At 35.6% G+C, this 11,567-nt stretch overlaps 1 protein-coding gene across 7 annotated transcripts in view; it reads left to right on the top strand.

Annotated features, from left to right (window-relative positions):
- Positions 1-2,151: 2,151 nt before the first annotated feature.
- LOC130905349 (membrane-associated phosphatidylinositol transfer protein 2) overlaps positions 2,152-11,567 on the top strand; it is a 71,409-nt gene continuing 61,993 nt past the window's right edge. For all 7 annotated transcript variants that reach the window (XM_057818654.1, XM_057818659.1, XM_057818658.1 and 4 more), the window contains exon 1: positions 2,152-2,385. The gene's annotated coding sequence lies outside the window, so the exon portion shown is untranslated. The remainder of the gene's footprint in view (positions 2,386-11,567) is intronic.

The raw sequence follows: 11,567 nt of genomic DNA, 5'->3' as shown, positions 1-11,567 counted from the left end.
AAACTAATATGAACCTCAAAATATTTTATTCTAGTACTCCTATTTTTTTAATTTACTTTTTGTGAGTGGCCCAATTTACATTGACATTGTCCGACACTTTTTAAGATTTAATAAAAACAATCTGAATTTTTCTCACTCTTATCGATATTTTATTGTTTCTATAATTGTTTCTTTTCAATCCCGTCACAATTTTATGATTATGAATGATGTTTTTTTAGATTCAAAAATCACAAAAATAAACTTATTTTCATAATTTTTTTGATATTTTCTTCCTGTTATTTACTGTTTGTATGTTTTAGTCATTTTTCTAAGTATTTGTATTTCATCTTTTCTACTACTGATATACATGATAAAAAGTATTTTTAATTTTTTTCTAAAAAAATCCGTGAAAACCAACCAAAATATTCAGAAAAAATATATAAAATGAGGATGATGATGAATGAATTAAGCTAATGCTAACTTCTGAATGTCCCTAAAAGGCATAGGCGGAGTTTGACTTTTGGGGCAGGGGAGGCACAACATGTTGATGACCCCGAAACGCAGTGTCAGCAATAAAATTAACTTACAACAATATTTATAATAATAAGTTGACAATGAGCGTTTTTTTGTTCCACATCATTCTTGCGGGGAATTCTAAATCAGGCTGCTTAGGCAATACTTTTCGCCAAGATTGTCAACCATTGAATATGGTACGCCCGCCGGTGTTGTACCAATGTAGTCACCCCTGTCAAAAATTGTATCCCCGGGGCAGAGTCATATGGAGGTAGATCTGTGTCTTTATTTTTCAATCCCAAAAAAAGTTGCTTCAATAAAAAAAAAAAAAAAAAGTTGCTTCAATCAAAATATATATTTTCAATTAAAAAAAATCTGTTTGAATGCAAAAATCAATTCGAAACTCAGAAAAAATGCATGTGGAAGCTATTTTTCTTTGATTGAAATTTTTTTTGGATTGGAGTCAAGTATGTTTTTTTTTAATGTGTTTGGGCCACATTTTGGCTAGGACGTTTTGTCTTTCTTATTCAATCAAAAAAATTGCTTCAGAAAAAAAAAACATTTTCAAAAGGAAAAATTACTTCAATCAAAAAAAGAAAATCAACTATAGAAAACTTTTTTAAATGCGAAAAATATTTGAGATTTGAAAATTTGCATTTGAACACTTAATTTTTCATTGAAAAAGTTTTATTTGATTGAAGCAATCCTTTTTGTGTTTGGGCCATATTATGTGTAGGACATTTGTGTCTAAATCATTCAATCCCAAAAAAAGTTGCTTCAACCCAAAAAATATTTTCAAAGAAAAAAATCATTTCAAAAATAAAATTGCCCTCCACTATTTTTTTCTTTTTTTAAATTATATGCAAAGCAAATGACCGTCTAAGGTGCAGGTCACATGATCTGTTCGAAAAATAATTTTGACCCATTACAAAAATATATTTTTTTGTTCATTTCATTCATTTTTGTTGCAGTTTTATTGCTTTACAACTTTTATATTTACAGGAAATTCAATTTCATGCAATTACATTTTTCAGCCACCAGGGTGGGGCCCCCCTTAAAATCCGCTTATGCTAAAAGGGTTAAATTTGTCATATTAATTTCGTAATATTGTTATTGTTGAGGTGGTTGCAGCTCAACGTTGCATTCGTAGGAAGAACTGACAGAGAATAAGTTGTCTTTTAGCCAAAACTCGGCGTATTTAATTTCCATTGACATGCGGATACATCCTCTGTCATTACTGTCTTCACAGGCAATCCCACAAATCAAAGTCATCAAAGTCAAACAAGAAGAAGTAATAAAAGTAGCACTTTAGACAATTAAGTCCCATCCTGCCATCTTGTGGCGAAAAGTTAATATGTCAATAATAACAAGCAATAGGAGCATTATTTCCACATCAACTGAGGACACATTTATGAATACAAAACAGTTCCTCCACCATTTCTCTCAACAGTTATCATTTGCTTCTAGTACTCCTTTTTTTGTATTTTCTTTGTATGACCGTAATAGTCCGCCGCAGAAGTTAACATTGACCGAAACGACCAATTTGAAACATTTTAGCTTTAGCCGAACAAGTAAATGTGCATGTAATGACTCATTATCCCGCTAGAGATCGCCATTTTGTCTTCCTCCCCTCTGCGTTTTGACGTCAGCTCCCCCCCACCGAAAGCAACAGCACGCACGGACAGAAAGACGAACGGACACCCATCAGCGTCCGACGACGAAACACCACCGTCAAACGAAATATGGAGCTTACGAAGTCTACGCGCAACGTTCTGTGATTGAACCCGGCCGGAAAAAGCTCCCGTTCCCTGGACATGCCGCGCCGAGGCTGCCGCCGACGCGGCGGGAAGAAGACAGCCGGAGATTGACCGTCGCCAGCCGGCCGAGCCTCAGGTGAGCGCACCCAGGAGAGATGGATGGAAGCTAGTCCGGAGTGTTAGCATATGACGTCAGGCGGAAATGTTGCCAAAAGCCGTACGTATGAGTACCAACGACGACATTCACACCCTGTTAAACTCATTGGTTGCCATTGACGGGGATAGACGTCCAATTCATTTGAACAGAGAGGGGGCTGTTGGGTCGCTTCCAGCCCCTCCCTGTTCAAATCAGTCCCCACCCTGTTCAAATGGATTGGACGTCTATCGACGTCAATGGTAATAACTGTTATCGTGCATCATTTTCCTGATGCATATCAGTACAGTAATGATTAGGTGGGGGGCAATGTGTTGGTGGTGGTGGAGGTCTTGTCATGGGTTGCTACGTCATTGGATGCTATTTATAGCTGGGTAAACACAGCATGTCAATGACTGCACAGACACACTTGACCTTTGATTTTTATTGTCATGAAATAACCATTTTATTTAATTATTGTTATGGTAATGTATGACAGGCTTGTGGTATTTTCCTCAAATTTAATATTTGGTGCTTTTTAAAAAATATTTTGTTTTATTCAATCTATTTTATGATATTTATGTGGTGAATTTCAACTGCTTTCCCCAGATAGCAGACCGACGTTGAAAAGATGTTGGATCAACATTCAGCTGTCGATCTTATATCGTTGAGTCAACGTCACTTTTGCACCCCAAATTAAAACCGAAACGTCATTTCGATTATTTTTTTATATTGGAACAACGCTGAATCAACGTTATGTTTTCGACTAAAACTCCCGCTCATCCATATTTCCATGACTTTTCAATCATATTTCCCGGTCAATCATAAATCAACTATTTGTCAACATTAGTTCATCAACTATAAAATAATGTTAACCCAATTGCCCAACACACCATAGAACAACATTGTTTCAACGTCACTGCCGTGTGTCATCGGTATTTGCAACATTGATTTAACGTTGTTTATCATCGAAAATTTCGTCAACCATACTGATGATTTTGATGCAAAATCAACGTTTATTCAATGTCGGTCTGCTATCTGGGTTATTTATTTTTAAATTGACAAATAAGGTAAGAATGTACGTTTTCCGTTCTTTTTGCCTACGTAGTAATTCAATACTTAACATTACAATACTTGGTTTTAGTTTGTTTTTAGATTTAATTGAAATATATATATTATCAGATTTTTTTTTTCACGTGTGTATTATCACGCTTATTGACATTTTGTCAGTTTCTATCACATTTGTATCACTGTCACAATTTTATGATTATGAATAGGGTTTTTTTTTTAGATTCGAAAAGCAAATTTTTTGAAATATTTATTAATTTTCAGTATTCATTAATTTTTATGTATTTTTTCTATTATGTTTTGTTCATTTTTTAAAGTATTTTTTTTTTCATTTCTTTCTATTTTTGAAACACATTACCAAAAAAAGTACATTATACATTCGTTAAAGTAGGATTTAAAAGAAAAAATGAAAAAACAAGTGAAAACCACAATAAAGAAAAATATTCAGAAAAAAAATACCCCCAAAAATAGAAAACAAATATTAATATGAAAAGACAAAACACACCACGCCAAAAAATATTCACTCATTCAAAAAATACTCAATTTTACTCATTCATTCATTCATTCATTCAATTTTGTAGGTATTTTTTCTGTTATTTTCTATTTCTATGGTTTCTAAGTATTTTTTCTATTGTTGATATACATGAGAGAAAGTACATTTTAGTTTAAGAAAAGCAGTATTTAAAAGAAAATATTTAGGAAAATAGAAAAAAAATCTAAAACAAAAAATACTCAGAAAACCAATATTAATATGAAAAAAAAAACACACCACCAAAAAAAAAGTTTTTTCTAAGTGAATGCAATATTTTTGTATTATACCGTATTTGTAACTTGACTTATTACGGTACTCTATTTGCTCATATGTCAAATACTTTCCTCTCCATTAGTGTATTACATTCAACACGTTGGCATCCCGTCTGTCTTTTGTCAAATGTCAGCGGGCGAGCGTTTGCATGACTTTGTGTCGGAGGTGTCTTGTTTACAAGTGACATCATTGCTACACGGGCTATTATTACGCAGAAACGATGCCGTGCCGTTGTGGGACCGTTACACTTGCTGTGGTATCCTTGTCAACTTCTATTACATTGTTAAAAAAAAAACTCTAACCCTAAACCCTAACCCTAAGGGGTGGGAACCTCTGAGTAGCGCACGATACAATTTGCGATACAATGCTCACGGTACCAATGATCTCACAATATGGAGACTCAACGATCATCAATACATGGGTCAAGCTCTTTACCTCCTTCTGCTGTGAATTTCAATGAGTTTATCGCTAGTAGGCGTCCAATCTGTTTGAAGTGGGAGGGTGGCAGCCATTGTTGTTTTTGGCAGCCCTTTTAATTTACGTGTTTGTCTTTTGGACAAAAATACTTGTTAGTCGTAGTCATATATTGGTCATTTCAAAATGTGTTCGTCTTCGTCTAGTTTTAGTCAACAAATTTCGTCTATTGTTAGTCGACAGTTAATCAAAATGTTGTCGTCTGTAAAATTCAAACATTTTAGTTAAAAAATAAATAAAGGTTTGCAACAATTTCCAATGAACATAGACAGACGAGCTTCATTGGTGTTGCATTGAATGAGGTGTCTCCAAACTTTTGGCCTATACTGTATTTTTTTTGTCTTTATTACCAAAACTGTCACTTGCCCTAAACTTTTCTTGAATGGCATATCCATGAACCTTGTGTGATGCTTTTTAATCAAAACAACTTGAGCAAAAGCCAGGAGATTCAGAGCCTCACCTGAATATTGGAAAAATATGCCACTATAAATAAAGGACACTGACTTGTGTGTATCATCACATCTCTTATACACTATAGAGTGGTATGAAAAAATATCTGAACCTTTAGGATTTTCTCACATTTCTGCATAAAATCACCATCAAATGTGATCTTATCTTTGTCAAAATCACACAGATGAAAAAGCAGTGTCAACTTTAGCTAAAACCACCCAAACATTTATAGGTTTTCATATTTTAATGAGGATAGCATGCAAACAATAACAGACAGGGGAAAAATAAGTAAGTGAACCCTCTGCCTAAGGAGACTTAAAGAGCAATTGAAACCAATTTTTACCAAACAATTTAAGTCAGGTGTGCACCCAATCAATGATGAGTGGTTTAAAGCTGCCCTGCCCACTATAAAACACACACCTGGTAAGAATAGTCTCGATGAGAAGCATTGTCTGATGTGAATCATGGCTCGGTCAAAAGAGCTGTCTGAAGACCTGCGATCAAGGACCTTTGATTTGGATAAAGTTGGGAAAGGATACAAAACCATCTTAAAAAGTCTGGATGTTTATCAATCGACAGTCAGAGAAGTTGTCTACAAATGGACAGAGTTTGGTACTGTTGCTTCTCTCCCAAGGAGTGGCCGTCCACCAAAGATGACGCAGAATACTCAGAGAGGTAAAAAAAAAAAAACATAGAGTGTCTGCTAAAGACTTACAGAAATGACCGGCATAGTCCAATATCTATGTGCACACATCAACTATATGTAAAACTATGGCCTAGAATTGGGTTCATGTGAGGACTCCACGGAGGAAGTCACTGATGTCTAAAAAAAAAACATTGTTGCTCGCAAAAAGGCACTTGGACACTCCACAGAAGTTAAGGCAAAATATTTTGTGGACTGATGAAAGCAAAGTTGAATTGCGTGGGAGTAACACACAACGTCATGTGTGGAGGAAAAATGGAACAGCTCACCAACATCAACACCTCATCCCCACCGTGAAGCATGGTGGAGCTGGCATCATGATTTGGTGCTGTTTTGCTGCCTCAGGGCCTGGACAACTTGCAAACATTAATGGAAGAATGAATTCGAAAGGAAAATCTGAGGCCGCCTGTCAGACAGTTGAAGCTAAAAAGAGGACGGATGCTGCAACAAGACAATGATTCAAAGGTAAATAAACTTCAGAATGGTTTCAGAAGAACAAAATACACGTTCTGGAGTGGCCAAGTCAAAGTCCAGACTTGAACCACATTGAGATGCCGTGGCATGACGTAAAGACATGCCTGACATCCCAGGAATCTGACTGAACTACAGCAGTTTTGTAGAGGAAAATGGGCCATGATTAGTCCTGCTCGATGTGCTAGACTGATCTGCAGCTACAGGAAGCGTCTAGTTAAAGGTATTGCTGCCAGAAGGGGGGCCGCAAAATAATAAATGTGATGGTTCACTTTAGGGGTGCACGATATCCATTTTTTGACACCGATATTGATAACTTCCTGCTACTCAAGGCCGATACCGATACGATAACCGATAATATATATATATATATAACTTTTTCAATGTATATTTACCTGAGCTTTTGAACACCTGTAGGTCAAAAATACTAGTGGTTGATTCAGCATAGATTTGCCTTTGACCAAACCAGAATTTTCATGATGACATGAACATTATTATAATAAACAAATCAAAGACAAGAACAGTTTTGACTTCAAAAATGCCCATATTATTTTTTTCAAATAAATATAATTTGAGTCAATCACAATCAATCAGTCAATATCAATGACGATGTGTTCCCCTGAACAATGCGCACTGATCTAAAACAAACATAAACCCAACATGTATTGTGATTTGTCAGCAGATAAAACATTTGGTGCAACAGAAAAGGAGACTTTTGTCGTCTTGGTCCATGAAACAACTTTCTTAACCTGGCAATTATAGAACAGCAAGCCTATCAATAACCAAAAGGCCTCTCAAGAACTTGTAAATAACACTGTAAAATGCAAACATTTGCTAATTGCCATAGTAAGGTTTATAAATCATTGAAGGAAAAATACAGCCTCTAGAATGCTAACAATACTTAGCATACTGGCAATACAGGAGTCGAAACAAACACTCACATCCCAATCCGACACTGTGCCAAAAATATTATTAATAGGCCCAATAATATATAATGTTATTTGAGTTATTGGGATGATGTCATAATTCCTATTATCAGACCGATAATTATCGTGCACCTCTAGTTCAGTTACTTATTTCTCCCCATTCTGTCATTGTTTGCATACTATCCTCATTAAAATATGAAAACCTATAAATGTTTGGGTGCTTTTAGTTGAAGCAGACACTGTTTTTTCATCTGTGTGATTTTGACAAAGACATTTGATGGGGATTTTATGCAGAAATCTGAGAAATTCCAAAAGGTTCAGATACTTTTTCATACCACTGTATACTGTATGACGGGTGTGATGATACACACAAGTCAAGTCACGGTTCAGTACGTACTTTGGTACAGGGGTCACGGTTCGGCGCGGTTTCAGTACAACAGGAAAACCAAAAAGGTTTTTTTTCCCTCAACGCATTTGAAAGTTAAAGTTTGTATACCAGTACACTCTTGTATAAGTGAAATTTTAAAAAAGAAAAAAAAAAGAAAAAATGAGTTTAATTCAATCAGTTGACATAAAAATCTTTGATGTGAAAAATGTAATAACGTGTAGAACATGAAAAGTAACGTCAGTTACTTTCATGAGTAATTAATTACTCTTACAATGAGGTAACTGAGTTACTAACTCAATCACTTTTTGGGACAAGTAATTTTTTTACTGTAACTAATCACTTTATTAACGTAAGATTAACAACACTGCCTATTGGCGACTATAAAGAGCGTCAAATAAATGCCATTTCGCCAAATGGCTCTCCTCTAAACTTATACTGACCAGAAAAGTCAAGTGGCTCTGCTTTAGACCGGCCATTGTTTTAAGGGGACACTCGGCATTCTGAAGCTAATCCTCAAGCGAATGCTATGCTAATGCTAGGAGTTACCTTTAGTGTCTGATGATCACTCAGCACAGACAGCAGAAATCATTTATTAACTTTTCTTATACAGTTTGAGGCTAAGCACAGGTATTTTACTTTATTTTTAAATGCATTTGTTGCTCTTGCGAAATGAAAGTTCAATTCTGCATAGTTTGAAAGAAACACAAATGGGAATTTTTATTTTATATTCGCTTTTGAAAGTGCAATCTTAGCAAGCATGTATTTTACATCTCCTAAAATTTATTCTGCAATGCCGTAAATGTTCTTAATCCGATTACTCGATTATTTGAACTAATCAATTGATAAATTAATCGATTAAATAAATAATCAATGTTTTGTGTATTAGTTGTGTTAGGCTTTTGTGTTTGTCGGTGCAACTGAAGAGCAGATTACTTTAAGATTTTGAGTTCAGACTACTGCACAGAAATCAGTCAGAACGAACCAAATTCCTCTGTGGAATCCCTCAAGGGTCAATTCTTGGACCACTCTTTTTTTAACATCTATATGCTTCCCCTAGCTCAGATTATGGAACAGTATGACATCTCCTATCAAACCTATGCAGATGACACACAACTCTACATTTCTGTGTCTCCACATGATTATAGTCCCTTAGTCTCCCTGAGTAAATGCATTCATCAAATCAAGGAATGGATGTGCTAGAATTTTCTCCAGTTAAATGTGGACAAGACAGAAGTGATCATTTTTTGGGCCAAAAAAGGAAAGGTCAAAGATAAGCAGGCACCTTAGCACAATGTCACTTACAGCTACAAATCAAGTCAGGAACCTTGGCGTAATTATTGACTCAGTCCTAATATTTGATAGCCATCTAAAGTCCATCACTAAATCTGCTAATTACCACCTAAAAAATATAGCCAGAATTAAGGGGCTTCTGACTCAACAAGACTTGGAAAAACTAATGCATGCATTCATTTTCAGCAGATTGGGCTATGTATATTTACAGGTCTTGATAAAAAATCAGTCAGGAAGCTGCAGCTAGTACAGAACGCTGCAGCCAGACTCCTCACAAATACAAGGAAACTGGACCACATTACACCGGTTTTGAAATCGTTTCACTGGCTTCCAGTGAGTCAAAGGATAGACTACAAAATACTACTGCCCGTCTACAAAACTCTTAATAGCCTTGGACCAAAATACATGCTTGATTTGTTAGATTCCTATGAAACATCTAGACCCCTGAGGTCGTCTGGAACCGGTCTCCTGTATGTTCCAAGAACAAGAACCAAGCAGGGTGAGGCAGCATTTAGTTATTATGCTCCTCACCTCTGAAACAAGTTACCTGAAGGTCTGAAGTATGCTCAAACTTTAAATCAGACCTAAAAACGCTTTTGTTTAGCACTGCATTACCATAATTGTCTATATATTTCAATCTGTTTGCTTTCTATTCCTCTAGTGCTTATCTCCATTGCTGATTTCAATTATTAGTAGTGGTAGTAGTATTTAAAAAAAAAAAAAAAAAAAAAAAAGTTATTTTGTTATTATTATTATTTATTTTTTTTCTATTCGTGATTAAATGCGATTTTTATGTATAATTTTATTTCCTATTTCGATTATCTTTGTTTTTACGTTCTATTGATTTTAATGTGATTTTTATGATCTTCATGTGATGTAAAGCACTTTGAATTGCCTTGTGTCGAATTGTGCTACATAAATAAATTTGCCTTGCCTTGCCTTCAAATCAGAAGTACAATTTGGTTGACTTGAAGTATCAAGATCTGTTTGTTTTTGAAGGTAGCACACACGCAGTCATTCACGTAAAGGTGTTGTGTGTTGCTTTTTGTATTTGAGTGCGTATGTGTATTGTATGCAACTGAAGTGCAGTTTACTTAAGATTCTGAGTTCACACTACACATACATCCAGATGACTACAAATTTGGAGTACAACACAGCAGCAGGTTGACTTCATATTTCAAGTTCTGTTTGTTTTCGAAGGCGGCACGCAGGCATTCGCGTAAAGGTGTTGATGATGAGTCGACAAATGAAGCCTTAGCAGACCCGTGTGTTGACAGCCTGATTGTGTTAGCGTGCGCGTCTGGCCGTAATCACGGCGAGCGAGTGTGCATCCTGCTCCGCCGCAATTGAAAAGCTTCAGGCTGAACATTGATTGGCATCGCAGGGAGAGAGGGAGGCCCATTGGACGCATCACAACAAAGTCGGCAAATCAGAGTAAAAGCCTCCTGCGTTTCCATGGCAACAGAGCCAGAGGAAGGGAGGGGTGCTGAATAATATGTGTTTCCATATCTGTGTATGCTTGTACTGTATATACGGTCATGCGAAAACATTAGGACACCGCATTAAATATTCAGTTCTTTATTAAGAAATGTTCACATATCAATGTATGAAATATATAATATATCAACAAAAATGCATATTCTAACTGAGGAAAAAGTTAGGACACCCTATTACTTAATAGCTAGTGTTACCCCTTTGGCTGAAATATACACATACAGAAAAATAGCCGTTGCCATTAAATGGTCATATTATAGGCTACAATGTTGAATTACTTTATTATAGACTTCACTATCAGTTGACGGGACACGGGGCTCGGGGCCGATCCGTAGGAGGCCTATTTTTAAAGAAATAAAATTCAAATATTTTCAAAACCAAAGCCACTGGTGACCCAAAACCAAAGCAGCCACCTCCCCTCGGCATATACAGTGAGGAGAACACACTGGAGAATACACTGCCAATGGGAAAACCCATTGGCAGTGTATGAAATACTTGTTCTCCCCACTGTATGTCTCCATGTCATTCCATAATAAAATCCTGATTAATTTTTGTCTATATCAGTATAACAAAACCTAAAATGGCTATAAAATTCTCAGATTTTGCACAAGATGCACAAAAATCACCAATTGCAGAGATAATCACCTATATTTTCAGGATCAATAGAAATATTTAAACATGTCATATAGAGCTGGGAATCTTTGGGCACCTAACGATTCGATTACGATTACGATTCAGAGGCTCCGATTCGATTATAAAACGATTATTGATGCACCCCCCCTCCTTTTTTTTTTTAATTTTTTTTTTTATTAAATGTTTTGTACATTAGTTCCAAAATTGTTAAAAAATCCTCTCAGGCTAAACCAAACTACTATTTCAGTATCAAGTTAACATATAGCAGCAAAAAAATATACAAAAATAACAGTAAATAAACTCCAGTCCCATTCTGTAACAGCAGCTTTAAACTACATTCAATTAATTTAATGTTGTGAATCAACTGTTAAAGTTGTTAAAATTGCTCCCGTTATTCCATAATTTCCCTTTTGTCTACTTTCGACATGTGAAAGTTGTTAAACTATTTTAAAGATAGATTCAAGTCAATATTTTACCGATTTA

This window comes from Corythoichthys intestinalis, chromosome 17 (assembly GCF_030265065.1).
Source record: "Corythoichthys intestinalis isolate RoL2023-P3 chromosome 17, ASM3026506v1, whole genome shotgun sequence".
Classification (NCBI taxonomy): Eukaryota; Metazoa; Chordata; class Actinopteri; order Syngnathiformes; family Syngnathidae; genus Corythoichthys; species Corythoichthys intestinalis.
Note: the sequence above shows the minus strand (reverse complement) of the source record. Positions and strands in the feature narration are given on the sequence as shown.